Source organism: Populus trichocarpa, chromosome 6, assembly GCF_000002775.5.
Source record: "Populus trichocarpa isolate Nisqually-1 chromosome 6, P.trichocarpa_v4.1, whole genome shotgun sequence".
NCBI classification, from domain to species: domain Eukaryota; kingdom Viridiplantae; phylum Streptophyta; class Magnoliopsida; order Malpighiales; family Salicaceae; genus Populus; species Populus trichocarpa.
In genome coordinates, this window is record NC_037290.2 from 27416127 (window position 1) to 27424106 (window position 7980).

The following is a 7980-nucleotide window of genomic DNA, read 5'->3' on the forward strand; positions in this document are numbered from 1 at the left end:
CTGATAGGTGCCCAAAGGAGGGGAAGCACACTGGGACACAATATTTTACGTGGTTCGGCAAATCGCCTACATCCACGGGAGAGAGTCCATATTATTTAGAGATAGAGAAAGGATACAATAAATACATAGAGGAGGAGGATCACTCAACTTCCAGCTCACACACTCTGTTGCATAAGGCAGTAGGGCTGCTGCCCATGGCAACAGCTCCTCTTTCTCTCTTCTTCTCGTCACTTCACTCTCTGCACTCTCACTTTGCTCTCAAATAATTGCCTCTTTTATAGGCAAACATGGTGAGCCCCTCCAGCACATTTTTCAACATGGAGGGGTCAACAAAGCCTTAAACCATGGCATGAATTGTGGCACAATTCATGCTTCCACTTGCTTGGTGGTGGGGTATTGCCACAAATGGCAATATCTTAACACCCTCTTTATTTGAACAACAGGATCATCTGTAAACACTGAAACACTGAATTCATCACCGGTATCAAACGCAGGATCATTGGACCCAAATTTCCAATAGCTTAGCCATAACAATTCAGATTTACAATCGAAGCCTTATTTCTAGTTGTTACAATGATTTTACTTGGGAAAGCAAATTTTGCAGGTCAACAATTGCATTGAATTGGTAACATTTGTCCACATCATCGAGAACAATAAGAGTTCTTGTGCAACATAATGCACCCTTAATCTTTATAATCCCTTCATCGACATCATGTATCTCATCAGCAGTCTTGTTTAGGATATCAGAAAGAAGTTGCCTCTGTAGACAAACTACACCATTGGATTCTTTTGACCTTTCTCCAACATTTGATAGAAAGCTCCTGCCTTCAAATTTATGAAAGTTCTGGTTATAAACAGTCTTTGCTATGGCTGTCTTCCCAACTCCACCAATCCCATAGAGTATAGCAATAGCAGCACCATGGGTGCCATCTTGCAACCATGAGTGGATATATTTTACCAGATGATCTCTTCCAATGAAATGAAGGGGGACATGAAATATTTTACGATCCAGATTCTTTGAGACCTTCTCCACGATAGATTGGACAAGCTGTGCCTCATTCCTGCATCAGAAAGAAAAATGTAATGTATGATAATTAGTAGTCTCTCCGTAAAGTTTCAAAATCTTAGTATCATGGAAAAAAGAAATTAAACCAGGTTCCACGGTGTGATAGTAATAGGATTATGTTGTCAAAAGAGTATGTGAGGTTTCCCGTTGACTTGGCTCATCGGAAAACTGGAAGAGAACTCGAGCGTTTTTTAGTTGTTTAAGAGAAAACAGCAAATGGGTTTGTGGAGTTCACAGTCTTGGAAAATGGTGAGCAGCAACAAGGGGATGATGATCAGCTGGAGAGAACAGCAAATGGGGATGGTAATGTCCTCATTGATAATTTTCATTAATTTGCAGAGCTGTGATTCTGGATGTTACTTTAGTTGTCTTGAGGTAGTGTCATCTTGCAGAACATCTGTTGACTTTGTACTTTTTGATGCTTTATGTAATACTTCCTCTGTTCCTCCTTTCGCTTTCTTTACTCTGACTGTTTCTTTCCTTCTGCTTTCTCTCTGGTTTTTCTGCTCAGGATGAAGACGATGGTGATGAAGGCGTGAGGTGCTGCTGCTTGAATGGAAGCTCCCTCCTCTGTGTTTTATCGTTTTCGTCTCTGTGTTAGGCTCGTTTGCCTTCCCTGGTTCTGTTTCTCATCATTCGTTCCTTCTCACCCCCTGTATTTTTGTCTTCTCCTTCGTTCCCCCCTGTTCTCCGTTTATTTTCTTTCTCTTCGTTCCTCCCTGTTTTCTGTTTTTATCTTCGTCCCTTCTGCCTCTCTTCCCTTCCTGTACTGTGTTTGTTCTGTTCTTGCTCTTCGATCCCCCTCCTTATTCTTTTTTTTTTGTTTTTTTTTATTTAAAAAAACCCTCCCTATAGCCAGAGAATGCCATGCGGTTACCCAGATAATAAAGAGCTTATGGGACTGTTATTGCAGAAGTTCGAAATTCTACAGAAGGTAACCTTGTGTATGTGCAACAACACAGGTCGAGCTTTTAATACCTCCATCACTGCCATCGGGCCACTCCCACCGCCTCCTCCACTCAGTTCTTAAAAAAGAAGCAAAGATGGGGTTTGCGAGGGTCTACACAAAGCCACAGCACTGTGGCGTTGGTCATGCTCTACAAGATGAGGTTGCGGTCTGTTTCTCCCCAGACATACTCAGCAATTTCTTGAAGATTTAAACTTTGAATACTTTTAGCACTCGATCTTGCATCAGGAGAATGGTTGGGAAAATCAACAGAGCATGCCATGATAATTTTCAATCAAAATTAATTTTTAAATTTCTAATTTTGATGATTATTATATTTTATTTTTACAATAAAAATATCTATATTAATTTATTGTGAAAATTTAATAAAATCAATTCAATTTTTAATTAAAATAAAATATATTCAAATTATAAAATCCTCTTATACGTAGAAACAAAAAAAATACTAATCAAATTTTATCATTTGTTATTTTTATTTTATTTTTTACATAAAAAAATGAAATAAAATAGATAAAATAACATGAAAAAAAATGAACATTTACATATATTTTGGTCTATAGAAGGTTAACATATAAAATAAGATATTTAATATATCTTATTATAAATACAAATTAATAAAATAATATCATATTTTATTTTTGAATATGAAAGCCCTTACAAATATTTATAAATAAAATATCTCATGCTAGAGAAAGAAAACCCCCTTACGGTTGAAATAATACAATTTATACACCCTTCTTTGCAAAATTCCAATAAGTGAAATTGCGAGCACTGTATTTACCATGGAAAGCACAATAATAATTTCTAAAAATACGAGAAGCTATTTCTACTTTGGCTACGTGTGCTGCATCATCATCATCATCGCTACTGTTGTGGGCATTGATAACTCCATCCTTTGATTGGATAAAATCATCATCCTTTCCTTCCTCTTCATGCAACCATTGTACACCAACGGTCCTTATTTGACTAGCTGACGTGACAACCATTGAAATTGTCACGTCATCACCACTATCAAATGTAGGATCATCGCCCCCTAATTTCCAGTGGCTTAGCGATTGGCTTGCACGAACCTCATCATCGAAACGCATATCTAAGACATGGACCTGACGACGCAAGGACTGGCCACTGGTATTGTTTCTGATTTCAATATAAACATTCCTAAAGCCACGGTATGCTGACGTCACACAACTTATAAACAGATTAAAGCCACATATCCGGTGCGCAGGAGGAGGTGAGGATATTTTGAATGAAAAGTTATCTACAAACTCATTCTGAATTAGCCATTTATCCTCTTCTCCCTCTGCACAAAACCTCCTTAACATCTCATCTTCATCAAATACAGATACGGCAACGTTGAATATGCCATCCATAAATGTTATCTGTACCACCAAAACAATGTCTATAAAATGAGCACAAGAAAAGTATTCAAATGTAGATTTCCAAAACAATAAAATGGGTGAGGGAGGACCTGAAAACTCGATGTCTGTATTTGAGCACTAATCGTTTCCATTATTCTGAACACGTGAGAGTCAAACTTTTGGATTAATTCTTGCTTTATCCCATCTTGGAACTCGACTAAGTGAGCACAACCATCTTTTTCAGTCCAACTATTTAGATTTTCATATCTTGGCAGTGAATAGCAAAAGGACACATCTAACGAATCCAAATGGGATGGAAACTCTGTGAGTGCCTGAAGCATCTTGCAATTTATTAAATATAGATGTCTGAGTAGACCAAGATCCTTGATGCTTTCTGGAAGAAAACAAATTGGAGTTCCACTTAAATCTAGACTCTCCAAGAAGCGTGGCAGTGAAAACGAGGTAAATCTCAACATTTTCCTCGTTGAAAACCTAGAGGGAAAGAATAGCTTCAATGGAAGAGATGAAATGAATGATGTACTTGCAACAATTCCATCACTTTGAAGCAACTTGCGCCCTTGATGATGCTCTAACTCCATATTCAGGCTGTTAAGATTTGAACAACCATCTAATGATCTAAAACCAGCTCTTGAAGTGAATTCAATCTACTCATTTCTTCTGGAAGCTCCACAAGACTAGTACAATTTCTTAGATTTAAGATCAACAATCTTTGTAAATTACCAATAGATTCGTGAAATTGAACCAAACAGATGCAGTCTTCAAGTATTAGCTTTTCAAGGGCTGGGAGACCCGAGAAGTCTGGAGTTCTAATGAGATCACGAGAGTGACGGAGATCAAGAATTTTCAATTTTGGAAGAAACTGTGAAAATACATGAATTTAGTTGTTATCAATTGAAAACGAAAGAGATAGCTATAGAGAGACTTGATACATACCGGTTTGCCCTTCCAAGCATCAACTAGACAACTTCTGGATAGATCAAGAACCACCAGCTTCTCCAAGCATACGTGATTTGGTATGGAGCTCCAAGACAATCCATGCCAACATAACCATATCAAATTCTTGGGAAAGTGCTCAAAACTTCCATGAAAATTAGTGTAGTTTAGTTGGAGAAATTTTACATCTGGCATCTTTCTAAAAGCATCCGTGTTGAGGATGGGAAACAAACTTGTTTGGCCAGTTTGTAATTTTCCCCCATCGAAAAAATCGGAAAGCCATTGTTGAAAGAAGTTAAGCCTGCGGCGCTTGCGACAAACCATTGAATCAGTACAGACAACTTCTGTATAATGATATTCCATTAATGCATGCATATCAATGGTAAGGCCACGCAATTTTTCAGCATAAGAAAGGAAAGTAGATGAATGAATATGTCAAGGCACCACAAACCATTTAAGTAGACATTTAAAAAAATTCAGCTACTTACAGTAGTTCCTTTCAAAACTGTAAAAGCATCTCCATGATGACATATTCTTTGACATTTGGGTGATTCTTGACGAGCAATTTCCCTTCCCATATCTCTTACTAGTTGATGCATCCACAACCTTTGATCACTGTTGATTTCAACAATGTTAGGATACTGGCATGCAAACCCGATAAGATAAAAGGCAATGGATGGGATAAAATAAGAAATGAGACACAAGAATTTACGTGGTTCACCCAATTTGGCTACGTCCACGGGCAAGTATAGAAGGATTTTACTAAGTAATGTGGGAATTACAACCTCTCTCTAACAATAGGAGAACAACTAAAATCTCTCTATTACTAGGAGAAAACACCTCACTTACTCTCTCACAAATACCTCACAACTTTGTGGGATTACTCTCTCTTCACTCTCTCTTCTTTCTCTCTAACTTTGTGTGCTTATAGGCTTGAATGCATTGCCTATTTATAGGCACGAGTGAGGGTATAATGGTCATAAATTTAGGAGGAATATATGTCTAACAACTCATCCTCCACTCACCAATTACAACTCATCTCCCACTCAAATCCCATCAATTATGCCAACTAATTAAATGGCTTTACAAACAAGACATCTATCGATGAGATTGTCAATCCCAAATCTTGCACCTTTATCGAGCCCATCCAGTATCCTAACTGCATCATCCACATCCATTCCATTGAAGAAACATGCGACATCAAGGAATAAGTTCTTCGGATAATCACCATCAAGAAAGTCGTAACTTATTCGAAGAACCTTTTGAACTTCAAAATTAAGAATCACTTCCATTTGTTGTAATGCGCTTTCCCATATTTCTCTTCCTTTTCCGGACAATGAAGAGCCAATAACTCCAAGAGCTAATGGAAGTCCATTACAATGATGTACTATTCTCCAAGAGTCTTCCACAAAACCATCAACAGGGTTAGCTTGTCCAAAGGCATTCCAACTGAAAAGCTCAAGTGATTTTTCATCATCTAGCGGTTCAATTTTGCACCGGACCCACTCAATATCATTAGCCGAAAACAGACTCTTATTTCTGGTTGTTACAATGATTTTACTTCCTCTACAAAGCCAATTTTGCATGCCAATGATGTTATTGAATTGGTCCCTTTTGTCCACATCATCTAGAACAATAAGAGTTCTTCTGCAACATAATGCATGCTTAATCTTCAGAATTCCTTCATCAGGATCATTTATCTCAACAGTCTTGTTTAGGATGTCGAAAAGAAGTTGCCTCTGTAGGCAAACTACATCCTTTGACCTAAAATTTGATAGAAAGCTCCTTTCTTCAAATTTATAATAGTTCTGGTTAAAAACACTCTTAGCTATGGCTGTCTTTCCAACTCCACCAATTCCATAGAGTAAAGCAATGGCAGCACCATGGGATCCATCTTGCAACCATGAGTTGAAATCTTGTACTAAAGCATCTCTTCCGATGAAATGAAGGGGGACATAAAATATTTTTGGATCCAAATTCTTTAAGACATTCTCCAAAATAGATTGGACAAACTGTGCCTCGTACCTGCATCAAAAAGTAAAATACAAGGTGGGATAATTAGTAGCCTCTCTATAAAGGATAGAAATAAACAACATTTAGCTAAGAAATTAAACCCGGTTGCGTGTCCATGAATGATAGTTAAATTTGTAGGTGCGTTATCACCACCTATTAAAACCAAATCATGATCGGAAAAAGAAGAAGAAGAAGAAGAAGAAGAAATCATAAGTATTTTATTTTATTTTTCTTGTATGTTTTCTTAATTATCAATACACTTAACTGAAATAAATTAATTAAAAGTTCACGGCCAGCATTCTAGTCTTATGCTATGTATAGTTTCATCAAGAGATATAACTTACCCATCTCCTAAATCCATTCCAGCTAAATTTGCAACTTCCTTCAAAGCAATCCTCCACCCATTCACCCGCTCCATCTTCTCCTTGTAGTGCTTTTCATGTTACACAAATGCTGCAGCGAAGCTCCCAGTTTGATTTCTGACTTCAGATGGATCCACATGATAGAATACTGGGAAAACTATGCATTCAGCATTCCTCTTACGTTCCATGATCTTTACAAGTTCATCGAGGCACCATTTCGACCAAGCATAGTTTTTGGAGAACACGATTATCGCTATTTTTTATTGTTTTATTGCCTTCTGGAGCTCCAGCCTTATATTTTTTCCTCTCCGAATTTCATCATCATCTCTAAATGTGTGAAACCCTACATCAACCAGGGCCTTGTAGAGGTGATCGGTAAAGTTCTTGCGGGTGTCTGCACCTCTAAGACTCAAGAACACTTGATATTTACAATTAGAAAACCGAGAAGAGTAGGATTCTTGATATTTCCCAGCAGCCATTCCGATTCTAGCAAAGATAAGACTTTTCAAAGATCTGAACAAAAAAAAACGAGTTGCAGGAGTAATGTCGTTAGTTCAAGATCGACAGCACACCAATAAGCTGAAGTATTCATATATTATTATCTTACTTTATCTTTAAAACAATTTTCAAGTTATTTCCCAGCAATCAACTCCCCCATGCCCTTTCAGAAAAACATTTTTACATATGATAAATTAAATCTCTATGCTGAACCAACAAAATCGGTTGATGAGTTACATTCCACAATATAGCATAATACTAAAAGAGATAAGCAGAGTTACCTGCAATCTTCACTTTCCCTTCGCTGATGTTCTCTTATCAGTTCATCAATTTTCTGCTTTTAAATCAACCTTAAAAGTCTGTGTTAGGGGCCATTTCCGCGTTAGGACCCTTTTTTTTTAAATTTGCTCAAAATTGAGAGAGAAAGGGTGGATTGTAATTACTAATTTTGGTATGGAACGTTTCCGCGTGAGGACTTTTTTGGTTTTATTTTGATCAAGACTTGGATGTTGAATATAATTACTAATTTTGGTGCCGGGAGTTGACGGCTATTGACATGGTGAAGTAAGAAAAAAGTTAGAAAATAAACTCCAGAAGTTGATGGCTATTGACATCCTGAAGTAAGAATCAAGTTAGAAAAATCTAATTAAGAGGAGAAGTTGATGGCTATTGACATCATTTCGGCCAAAAATTCTATCGAAAAATTAAGGGGTAAGAAACCCAGACTCGGTGAATAGATCAAAGCCACATATCCGGTGCGCA

General features: G+C 37.3%; 1 pseudogene; it reads right to left on the bottom strand.

Moving 5' to 3' along the window:
- Positions 1–2644: 2644 nt before the first annotated feature.
- Positions 2645–7199, bottom strand: LOC18102865 (disease resistance protein RPV1-like; annotated as a pseudogene).
- Positions 7200–7980: the final 781 nt, after the last annotated feature.